Genomic DNA, 12,973 nt, shown 5'->3' on the forward strand with positions numbered 1-12,973 from the left:
GTTGAATAATTATTTGATACCAAATCAAAGATCTTGCATTTATCTTTAATTTAAGATATAAATATATATATATATATATATATATATAATATTTTTTATAAATAAAATTTGATTTTTTAAAAAAATAATCAAAATATGAAAAATAGAATATGAGAGAGAGAGAGATAGTATAGAAAATTGAAGAATGCGTATGATGAAAAAGAGGAGAGAGGAGAGAGGTGAGAGAAAATATATGAGATTTATTGAGTTTTATAAATACCCTTTGATTGATTCTTTAATTACAATTTTGCCACAAACTGTGTTTTCATATAATAAATAGATGAGTCAGGATAGTCCAATTGGATCAGGATCCAGATCGGGTACAACCCGAGTGTACGGTACACCCGGGTGTACAGGGGACCACCTCTAAATATTATTGTATAGTTACTACAAGTTAAGCATCATAATTGGGATGTTCAAATAAAAATAATCCAATTCAAGTGGCAAAGGACGAGGCATCCAACAAAGACTCTCAGGTCTTGGGTTTAATCTCGTCTGTTTACGGGTAGTTTTTTTACTTTTGTGTGGATAGTAATCTCAATTGCGTGCGATTATTTTCCACCTTTATGTGGTGTAGAGGTCCTTCCTACATACGAGTTATTTATTTGATTATATATTAGATTCCTCTTATAATCTAAAAAAAATCCATTTTATAGTACGGTAGAATCATGCATTTTCTACCATAATTTTATATATTCAATAATACATTTGGTTTAACACATTTTATATATTACAATTGATCATCAATAAAAAGACTATTAATTGAAATTTACATACTACAAATAAAAAGTTTCCCTTTCATATCCTCTACCCATGCAGCCATGCTAATATAATCACAATTCGTAATTTTTAAAGCAAACTGACATTTTTCTTCATTCTATTTTGGAGTAAAAGAAATTGGCATTGGTGATTAACTTTTGGCACGTTGAATAGTGTGCGTGTGGGAAAGTTAAAGAGCAGCAAAAATCTAGTGCGCACATGGTAACTGTACAGAAACCTCATTTTACTATAACTATGCTGTGGTGGAAACTTTTGTCACCAATTAGTGCGCACGTGACTACACTTCCCAAATTTTTGAATTTTCTTTTGAAGCGGTTATAATATCTAATTAAATGCATTATAATCAGCTAATTGCCGGCATTTATGACGTCAAACCAGGGGGGCTCATCTCGACTTCTTAATCAGTTTTATGCTGCAAAACCTAATTCACAAGATTTTTGTGCGAAAATATGAAGACATTAAGAGCATCTTTGAACGAGGCTCGTTGGACTGACTCGAGCTGCACACCAACAAGCCCCTCAGCGTTGTCAAGCCCGAGGGATCGAATGAGGGTGAGTGAGAGTCGGGCTAGAGGGGGAAAAGGTTGGACGAGTATTTCACACATGTTAATTAAAAAAAAAAAATTAAATTTGATTATTTGACCTTTTCTTTATTTTAATATAGCCGTTCAACGTCAGTTTATATTTTTGTTTATTATCAAATTTCTCTTACAAATACCTCACACTTCCATTTTTTTATGCCACATCTAATCATTATTTTTATTTTCATTCTTCTTCTTCTTCTTCCAATTTAAGTTTAGTTTATGTTAACATGGAACGTGAACAATTGATTAGTTAGCTAACAAAATTTGCCACCGATATCAAATGATTCTCCTCTCGGTTTTTCGTCATGTTCTCAATCATCCAACACTCAGGTATTGAGGCTATCAACTTAAACGAAACTCAATTCTTTCAAGATGATGAAGTCACCAGACAATGAAGACGTGCACCGGCAACACATCTTAAAATAAGAAATAAGAGCAATTTTCAATGTATGAATTTCATGTAGATTACGTATGAATTAGCTGTATAAATTTATGAATTGTGAAAAATAAATTTTTGTTACCTTTGAGATTCGAACTCAGGATCATAAATCCATTCAATAGGGTTACGAATCAACTGTAGATGTTGATGATCTAAGGACTGAAAATGATTCTTATTTTATATCTTAAGAAATTTACTTATTTTAGCCCTCCCCTATATATATATATATATAAGAATTAGACGTAATGTTAAAATAATCACTTATGATTGAAAGATTGGTCAAAATTAATATTATCTGAATTGCATTGTCAATTTAATTTGACCTATTAAATAATTTATTTTGTTTTATTTTAAATTTCAAAATTATTACGATTGAACTTAATAGTTTATTGAACTTAATTTATTTTTTAGCAAAATTACTTGTTTCTTCAATTTAATTTAACCAAACTAATTAATGTTAACTGCACTCTGTACATATCAGATTGAGTTTTGAAATGAATGTATTACATGTTAAAAAAAATAAACTACCCTAAAAAAAATAAGTGATGTAGAATGGTTCGTATTTTCCACCGAAAGGATGATTCTAATTATATCATCCGTATGTATAGACAGGAACTTAATTATATATTTCGGTCATGCATGCAAAGTGCTTATCTTTTTAAATTATAATTATCTCTTAATATAACTCGATATATAGATCGTCAAAACTACCCTTTATAGCAATAGTGCACCTTAATTAGCAATAATATTGAACTTCCAACTTTATGTATATAGTTTAATTGAATCACGTAACGATGAAATGTAAAGGGGAACCAAGAAATTAAATTAATTACTTTCAGAAAATCCCAATCCATACGAGGGATCCCATGGCTTAGAAAATGAGAACTTATTTGGATTTGTGAATAGAAAGGTTATCGAAATAAATTTCCAAAGAAGTACTAAAACTACTCTTGGAGTTTGGCTTGCCTCTTCACATTGAGCCATGTGAGATCATAAAGCAAAGGACATAACAAAATCATCACTTGTGTATACGTTCAAGGTGATTAATTAATTTGTTTTATTAGTATTTATAAATTAGTTTACAACTATTTATCTTTAGTTTTTTGAAGCTAACTGATTATCTTTATTTATATCGAATGTTTTATAGAACCAATGTACATATGAAATTGTTTGTTTGCATTATATATTGTTTTCGTGATTTATTAATTATATGCATGTGGAGGTATCCATGCATGAACTATATGAGCTAGAGAAATAGTTAAGTCAATGAGCATCAACTTCGAGACATTTATCTGATTAATTAGTATCAAATTAGTATTTAGCCATGTCCCTTGATGATCAATTAAGTACTAAACTGTCATCAAACCCTAGATGCCCTTGGTTTAAGTGAAAAATCAGCTTGTTATACTCGTCATGTATTTGCATTTTGAAGCTTAATATGTTATCGGTATCGTATGTGTATGAACGTACACACACACATATAAGCTAGCTATGGGAGTAGGGTGCCACTTGTGGTGGGGTTTTTTTCCTCTGCTTTTGTACTTCACATGTTCTTACTGTTGGAAATGCATGGAGTCAATGAACATTTCAAATATCATTTTATTGTTTATTGTATACAAAAAATATCTTCCAAAAAATTTTAGGTTTAAAATTAGAATCAACGGATTGGGATCGGAACTAGAACCGTGGTCGCTGGTCAATAGTTTCCAACTCGAAATAGTACTGGTCGACGGTTATAATTTTGAACCTTATTGTGTCTTCTGATAGGCCGATTCAGATTCTTAATGTATGAATGTAAAAAACTGATTTTAAATTGATGGTAAAAGCATATTTTTTATTGTTGTATGTAGAAATATATAAATCTATGTTTTTTCTATCAAAATACGTAATCTGAGATACAATTAAAATGCATATAAGTACACACTGAAAAAACATAGTACTAGCATGTAGCCTCTTTGGAACCGGCAGTTTGAGCCAAATTAACCGTCAGTTTTCAATGTTTTTGTATTTTTAATTTGAAATTAAGGGTAGATTTCAAATCCGTTTCCCTTTTTAAGTAATAGATATGTTTTAATCTTAACCCTTATTAATAATGGGCAAAAAAATTAGATAGGAGGGAAGGAGTAGTATTTTAAATATATAGACACAACAGAACAGAAAAGGCAAGAAATGGACAGAAAATCTTTATAAGTGAAAAACATATAGAGGAGATGAGGTAGAATAAGGCCAAGGTCAGTAGGTCGATAGTGACCGGTCATTCATAAATAGAGGAGGATAGGTAAGTAAACAAATTAAATGAGCATCCAAGTTGAGGTATAATTCAATTTGTACCAATTTCAACTTCTTATGCTGCCTGCACAAAAAATCTATCAGAAATCGACGTAAGATGTGGCAAATTAATTTCAAGGTGCCCAAGTGTGGAGAGAGAGATCTAGAGAGCATAGAACCAATCTGGCAGCAATTTGAATTTGTTGATATTGTTAATTTCATTAATCATTCACTTTTTTCTCTGATGAATTTTAGGGACTGATCTCCTTTTCCATTCTGCCCTAAATTTTCTTCCTCTTAAAGCTTCTGATACCCAATACTCTCGATTGCCTCTCTTCTCGCCGGAAATTATATTATTAGTATATATTTCTTAACTATTATAATTGCTGGCTTGTAAATGGATCATGCACAATTCGTATATATAGGATGTTCTGATTCACACAATATAATGGATTTCACTACAACTCACTAAAATCCCAATTATTTCACTGTTCTAAGTTATATGTTTTTTTTTTTTTGATCAGTAAAGTAAAAATTTTATTAAAAGAAAAGGGATCAAGGCATCAGGAATGCCAATCAAAACAACAAAACAAGTTTGAAGTCTTTGGAACACCAAGAAGTAAAAGTAATTCCTAACTCCACGATTTTGTAGGCCTCGTTCCAACTCCAAAGTCTCCCCTTAATCTGTAAAACAAGTCTATCAATATCCCAAGCCTTGTCCCGGAAACGACTATCATTCCTGCTTTCCCAGAGCAACCACACTGTTCCCACCCACAAAGCTTTAAGCAGTCTTCTTTCTCTCTTCTTTTTTCCAGCCGCAATGAAAGAAATGAAGTGTTGAAAAATACCTCTCGGATTTGCCGTTTTGATGTCAAGCCATTGAAAGATCTGGTCCCACACCGCCGCTGCTTTAGGACAATAGAGGAACAGGTGTTCCGTCGTTTCCTCACTAGAAACACAGGCATTGCACCATCTCTCCTCCACGCTGATCTGGACATTTCTTCTACTCAGATTATCACATGTTGCCAATCTGTTTCTAAGACATCTCCATGCCGTCACCTTGGCTTTATTTGGTGTTGGGGCCTTCCAAACCTTTGCCATCTCCAAAGGTAAAACTTGTTGCTCCTCTCTTGTTTTTGCCACAATTTCATATGCCGACTTGATTGTGAAGCATCCATCTGGTGTCGCCTTCCAGTTCCATCCGTCTATTACATCTACACAAGGAACAAAATCAGCTATAACCAACTGGAGATCCTCCGCAAACCCTTTCTCCCTCTCCCTTAACTCCCTCCTCCACTCCACCCTCCACACCCACGACCCTCCTTCCCAAAATCCACTTTCACCAACCAGCCTTTTCTTGTTCAGGCTCAAATTATACAGTCTCGGAAACACAAACTTAAGGGGTTTGTCAACCGCCCACACATCCTCCCAAAAGCTGGTATCAAGCCCATCCCCAATTCTTCGCCTCAAATTATTGATGAACCACCGATCTCTCCTTCCTCCTACCTTATCCACAATTTTCTGCCACCACCCTTTCTGTCCACCTCTTCCCGCCACCGAACATTCACCCCCTTCCCCCCACACTAGCCCCCCATAAATCGATTTGATCACCCTTACCCACAGAGCTTTCCCCTCCCCTAAAAATCTCCAGAGCCACTTACTTAACAGGACCTGATTAAACCAATCGATATTCCGAAACCCCAGACCTCCTGAATCCTTGTTTAGGCACAAGGCATTCCACTTGAACCAAGTGATACCCCCCATCTGTGTGCCTCCTCCCCACAAAAATTTGGTGAACAGTGAATTAAGTTCCTTAATCACCGCTTTAGGTATGAAAGCGAGGGATAATTGATATACCGGGATGGATTGCAACACCGACTTGACTAGAGTAATTCGCCCTGCCAATGAAAGGTGTCTCTTCTTCCAGCTTGCCACTTTGTTTGAAACTTTTTCAATCAAAAACTTCCAATCTCCAACACCATTGCTGCGCCCCCCCCACTTTAGTACCCAAGTAGTTGCACGGAAAGGAACCGATCTTGCACATGAGGAGCGATGCCCATCTCCTCTCAACTGCCTCATCCACTCCCACTGTCAGAAGACAACTTTTGTCGAAATTTACAGCTAAACCCGAGGCGAACTGAAAGAGAATCAGGAGTTTTTTTACGCTCTCCATATTCTTGTCATCTGCCTCCAACAAGAAGATAGTATCGTCCGCGTACTGTAGATGTGAAATGGGCACTTTATCCTTGCCAATCTTCGCCGGGACCAGGAACTGCCTCTCCGTTGCTCTTTCAATGAACTCGTTAAGGCCTTCCGCCACGATAAGGAACAGGAAAGGTGACAATGGGTCACCCTGTCTCAAACCTCTCTCCATTTTGAATTCTCCCGTCGATGACCCGTTCACCAATACACTTGCCATTCCAGATTCCAGACACCCTTTAATCCACTTCCTCCAAACTCCGTCAAAGTTAAGTCGATCTAGAAGCATATCCAAGAAATCCCATTGCACAGAGTCGTATGCTTTTGCGAAGTCAATCTTGAAGAAAATACGGCCCACTCTCTTCTTTTTTGCCTCAAAAATAGCTTCATTCAGGATAACCACCCCATCTAGGATGAAGCTACCCTTGACAAAAGCACTTTGATTATCGGAAATGATCGACCCCATAACCCTCTTCAATCTCTCAGCCAGGATTTTAGCCACAATTTTGAACAAGCTAGTGATAAGAGAAATTGGGCGAAAATCATCGAGCGACCCAGCCCCTTCTTTCTTCGGAATCAAAACAATAAAAGAGGCGTTACCACCTTTCGGTATTTTGCCGCTTTCATGAAATTCCTTCAAAACCTGGAGTAAGTCCTCTTTAACCACGTGCCACGCCGCTCTCCAGAATGTGAAGTTAAATCCATCGGGTCCCGGACTCTTGTCTCCACTACAGCTCCAAACTGCTTCTTTAATCTCGTCCAGATCAAAATCCCTGATCAGCCACTGCCTCTCGTCATTTGAAATTTTCCTCCTCATGAAGTCCAGGGGGAAATCGGGCATCAGTCGTTCATTCCTTTTGAAAAAAGCTTCAAAATGATTTCTCACTCTTGCTTTAACCTCTTCCGGTTTAGATATCCACGAGTTATCAAAGAGCATTCCGCCAATCTCGTTTTTAACACGTCTCCCACGAATTGCCCTATGGAAAAAACCCGAATTAATGTCTCCCTCTTTGAGCCATTTGATTTTGGCTTTCTGTTGCAGCATCATCTGTTTATTCTTCAGTTGAAGGGAGAGCAGGGCTTGAATCTCATTTCTCTTAATCACCTCTGATTCTTGAAGACCTCTCTGTTCGTCCACCTTATCTTTCTCTTGAAGTTCCTTCTGAAGTTCTTTAATTTTGTGATCAATCTCACCGAAAGATGTCCGATTCCACACCTTCAAGGCCTCTTTTAGTTTCTTTAGTTTCTCCTTAACCTCAAAAAATCTCCATCCCCCCACCTTAGTCCCTGTCCAAACCTGCTTGACCATCTCCTCGAACTCCGAATGATTCACCCATGCATTGAGGAACCGAAAAGGTCTTGGTCCCCAATCCTCCGATCTTGTAGTGAGAATAATCGGACAGTGATCCGAAATTGAACGTTGAAGTCCTCGTGCCGACGTCCGTTCCCAAGCAGCCAGCCAATTCTCATTAACGAGGAAGCGATCAATCTTACTCTTGCACTTTCCATTTGGTTTGTGCCAAGTAAACTTCCGGCCTTGAGTTTTAATTTCCTCCAAATCGTTCCCCTGAATAAATTCTTCAAAACTTCTTGCATCAGCCGCGCAAAACGTCTCCCCACTGCCCACACGTTCATCCCTCCTCCTAACTGAGTTAAAGTCGCCCAAGATACATACACTCCTATCCGTATTTTGTTCCACAATTGAGCTTAAGACATCCCACAAGATCCGCTTATCCCCTGTGCCGACTGGTGCGTACACGTTGATGATGCAACATAAAATATCACCCTCCTTGTACCTACCATTCACCACCACCGCCCCCGGTAAATCCCACGTACTAGAAGCTTCGAAAACCTCCCTATTCCACAAGCATACAATTCCTCCTGCCCTTCCCTCCGAATTCCTAATCGCTCTGTCTGTATAATTAGACCCCCACCAAGATTTACAAAACAAATCCCTGAACACCTCCATCTTTGTCTCCTGCAAGCAACAAAAATCGATCTTCTGCCCTTTCACCAAATCAGTAACATCTCTCTGCTTCGCAACACTCCCCAAGCCCCGAATGTTATAAGATAACAAATTCATTAAACATTCCTCAAAATACTCCTAGCATTTACGCAAGAAAGAAAATTACCTTGCGCCTCAATCTGTCGAGCAACATCTTCGTCTGGAATTTGACTTGAAAGCCCGATCTTCTTTCCAAAATCCCAGATCTGCTGACCTGAAATTTGCTCCCCAACTGTCGTCTCATGCCCTTCTTCGTTCTCCCCCTGTCTTTCCTGCTCTGCCACTTCCTCCCCCCTTCCATCAATTGGCTCTAAATCTGAAATGAAGTGTTCCCATTTCTCTTTCTCCCTGGCTCTATTCTTTTTCTTTTCTCTCCCTTTTTTTCCTTTTGAATTTTGTTCACCAAACCTTTTGCTTTGCTTTGAATACCTTTTGCTTTGCTTTGAACGACTTTGTTCCTCAGAGCTTAATATCTGAAGCTCGTTGACTTCGATCCTTTGCCCTTCCTCATTCCACGCCTTGTCCTCCACCACATTTTTGGCACCTTGACAATCACTGTACACAACTGAATCGGCTTCTTCCCTTTCCGGAATAGGGCATCTATTCTCTCCTTGCGCTTGGGTCGACATTAAAGTAGGACCTCCCTCATAAACGCTTCTTCGTGGCCCATCAAGAGAAACACCAGTAAAGCCACCAGTTGGACTTTTTTCCTGTACATTCTGAAAGTCGGTCCAATTCTGTTCCTCCAAAATCTGATTTGGACTTTGAAAAGCGTGGCAGTCCATCTGCCCATCCTTAACGAATGGCTGAGTCTCACCTTCGACCTCAACCAAATTTAAAAGCATTTTCGATCCTCCCTTCACCGCCCCCTCAAAATTAGTTTCCTCAACAAACGTGTCTTCAACGGTTTGGAACAAAGGAGACGGAACGATGATTTCTTGGAGAACCGAAACATCACCATCCCTTTCACCGCTCTCGTTCCGATCTCCGAAGGTTGCAGATGCCGGATCCATGGAATCATCCCCGCTCGTCCATCCCGAATCCGACCCCGAATCCTCGAGCTCCGACTCTCCGATCATGGAAGTGAAAGGATTCTCGTGAATTTCCTCAATGCGAAACGTGAACCTTGCTCCATTAATACAACACTCCGTCACTTGATCAATGGATCTAAGGCCCGTGGATATTTGAATCAAAGCAACATCCAATTTTTCTTTTTCTTTCGTCTTCTCATGCATCTTCAACACCCGACCGAACTTTGCAGTTGCCAACTCAAAGAAACGAGGATTCCATGCATGTAGTGGAATCCCGGCCCACCTCGTCCACACAACTCGTTGTTGAAACACATCCACAACGTTCCATTTCCTCTTCCATTGAAACCAGAACTCACTCCATTCATCCATCTCCGTTAAAACTTTTTCTGTTGGCGCGTCGCAGACACTACGAATCAACACCAAATTTCCTCCCATCGTCGTCACTTTCAGTTTGCCAGCACTTTCACTATTGATTTCCTCATTAATCTCTTCCCACAAGAACTCATTTTTGATGAAACCCGTGAAAGCTCCATCTAGCCATCGTGTTTCCTCATCCGAAGTTTTAAACTGAAGCAAATCTGAAAGTCCTGACTCTCCTTCTTTGGATCCAGTGAGTACCTCCTTAAAAGAAACCCCCATCATCCTTTTTGCGGCATGCACGAGCTTATGCTTTTCCGGCTTTCTACCTGCGTCAGATTTTATTCCCTTCCCTTTACTTCCTTGGACCTTCACTTCTCTCTCGAATCTCGGTTTGAACACCCTAATTTTATAGCTCCCAATCCACAACTTATTCAACTGCACTAGCAAACCGTCCCTATCTTCCACATCTTCGAAGCGAACAAAACCGAAAGGTTTCCCTTTTTTGTCTCTCTTTCTTGGACAAAAGATGTCTGTCGGTTCTCTCACGGAACCGAACTTTCTCCTCAAAAAATCGAAGCTACATTCTTCTGGAATGTTGTTGAAAAAGAATGTAACTCTTTTTGCTTCATTCTCGTCTCTTTCTTTCCAATGTTTCGAAAACCTTTGAGTCTTTTGGTTTAACTGCTTCTTCACCATCCCATCTTGTCCGGTCCTCACCACCCCTCGTCTCCTCACCTCTCTCCATACCTCATCTCCCATCTCTTAAATTGGAACTATTCTGCCATTATCATTTACCAACAATCTGTCATCACCATTCACTCAACTCCAACAACAACCAATCAGTTGAACACAATCGAGGTAATTTGTTATCTCAAGCACTCAATTCAGTTCACATCCATATTTAGCATAATCACAGTTCATCAACCTCAAATAGCCATGGGATGCTTTACAACAGATCACTCACTCGATTGGGAGGCGGCAGATCTGTTATGGGAAGCGGCAGATCTGGGACGGCGGCTGGCGGTGCGCACGAAGGTCGGCGGCTGAGCTCTGGCGATGCGTGCGGAGGTTGACTGCTGGGCTTTGTCTGTGGTCAACGGCTGGGCTGTGGCTGTCTGGATCGACGAAAGCTTGAGAGTTGAGAGGAGACAACACTCACAGATCTGTTATGAGAAGCGGCAGATCTGGGACGGCGGCTGAGCTCTGAACGGCGTCTGAACGGCGGCTGGCGGTGCGCACGAAGGTCGGCGGCAGATCTGTTATAGTATCATCAGTTTCTCTCTCCCCAATTTCAAATTGTCGTTCCCTCACAGCGAAGCACACGATGTTCTCTCAGCGACAGCGACGTTTTCAGTGCAGCAGTAGCGCAACGTTCTTCCTCCAGCAGCATCGACGCGATCTTTCTCCAGCAGCAGCGACGCGGCGGCGAATCCTTCGGCGTTCTCTCCCGCACGATCCTCAGTCAGTGACCTTCTCGAAGCGGCAACGGCGTTCCCGATGCGGCAGCGGCGCGACCAGATCTCCGATTCTTCTCTCTCTGATTGTGCTTGAAATTATGCTCTCATACAGGTCATAATCACAGCTCATCGGAGGAGAGCTCCCCGTATACAAGCAAGAAAAATAGTAGGTAGAACTCTGTAAAATTGTATCTCCAACAAATTAATTAATGTCGTATTATACCGACGTTTAATTTCTATCTAGTAATGTACATTATACTATACGGGACAGTTGAATTGAAGTTTATGCTTGTATAAGCTGAAGGACTTCAATGCAATATTCACGCATTCAAGGACTTATATGCAAAGACAGTTAAAGGAAGTTAGTTAAGCTAACAGACTCTGTTTGAGCGGCGTGGAGTTTTGCAGCAGTCTATGTATCACTATATAAGCTCACTTGTATTCCATTCTTGAGATTGATGTGTAATCTTCTCATCTTCATATATCAAGTTTTAGCTATTGAGTTGAGCCGGCTAAGATTTGGGCAGGGTTAAGCGTAGCCACTTTGAGTTGGAGCTCGAAGCTCGTCTCTGTAAATTCTCTCTAGCTTCCTTCGTGGATGTAGGTCATTCGCGGCTGAACCACGTAATCATTTGTGTGTTGTGTTTCTTGCTTTTGATTCTCAAAGTTTAACATAAATGATATTGAAAAATATTGAAAAATGAAACATGACACACATTATTTGTTGAAGTGTACTTGTCACAATGTCAATAAACATGTCTACAAGGATCTTCAAGCCAAGTTTTTTCGTTAAATAATTTTTTATACGAGGAGTTATTTATATAAGGAAATAAACCATAACTAGTCGCATTCTATCAATTGAATTTAAATTTCACCAAACTTAAATTATTGGAATCTTTAGTAATCGGATTGTTGTCGCTATGATCATAAGCATGGGCGGTGAGTACGATATTTTTGTAATTTTGTAAATATATTATGAAAAATAAAAATAATTGGTATGGTAATTCATTGTTGAGTTATTTTATATAGTGATTAACAAGTTAGCTTTAGAATTTGTTGGGTATCTTCGCCTTGCCGGGATTACTCCTCTTGTTTCCCGAACCTCCGGTCCGTCTCACTTCGTGCTCAAGCACTTCTTCTTCTCCTCCTGTTCTTCTCTTCTCAGTTCCTCCTTCCCTCTGTCAGATCTGCACAAAAATAGACAAGCAAGGAGTAACAAGATACTAGAAAGAAAAGAACAGAAATACAGGAGTAAAAGTTCAGAGAAGGGGAAAAGGTGTCCTTCGGGACACAGGGGGCTCAGATTTTCCCCTTTAACTCAGCAACCCTTCCGGCAGCTGAATGATCAACGGCGAGGTAAGGACGATGGAGCAGCTTCACAGATCTCAACAGAGCCACCAACAGCAGGAGCCAAGGTCAGAAACTCCGGCGGCTCAGATCTTCTCAGGTAACCACCAAACAGGGCTCCGATGGTCAGGAAAACCCGGTGATACCTCCACCCACGTCAGGGAATCCCGTATTATCAAGGAGTTACTCACAAAGGAATAGCAGAGCCTTTCAGTCCTTGATAATCCGTATTCCCGGCATGAGAAAGCATCAGAGATTTAAAGGGAAGAGGGAAGAGCTGGACAGCAGTAATGGAGATGGAGGAACCGAGGGGATGGGCGGTGGAGCGGCGGAGAAGATGGAGAGTCAGGGAGAGAGAGGGATTAGGGTTTGGGAGAGAGAGCGGCGCTGAGTGAAAGTGAGAGAGAGAGAGAAGCGGGAGTAATATATCCGGGGTGTGAGTGGGCTAGGGTTAAGGGGATGGGC

The sequence above is a fragment of the Salvia miltiorrhiza genome, chromosome 3, assembly GCF_028751815.1.
Source record: "Salvia miltiorrhiza cultivar Shanhuang (shh) chromosome 3, IMPLAD_Smil_shh, whole genome shotgun sequence".
Taxonomy (NCBI): Eukaryota; Viridiplantae; Streptophyta; class Magnoliopsida; order Lamiales; family Lamiaceae; genus Salvia; species Salvia miltiorrhiza.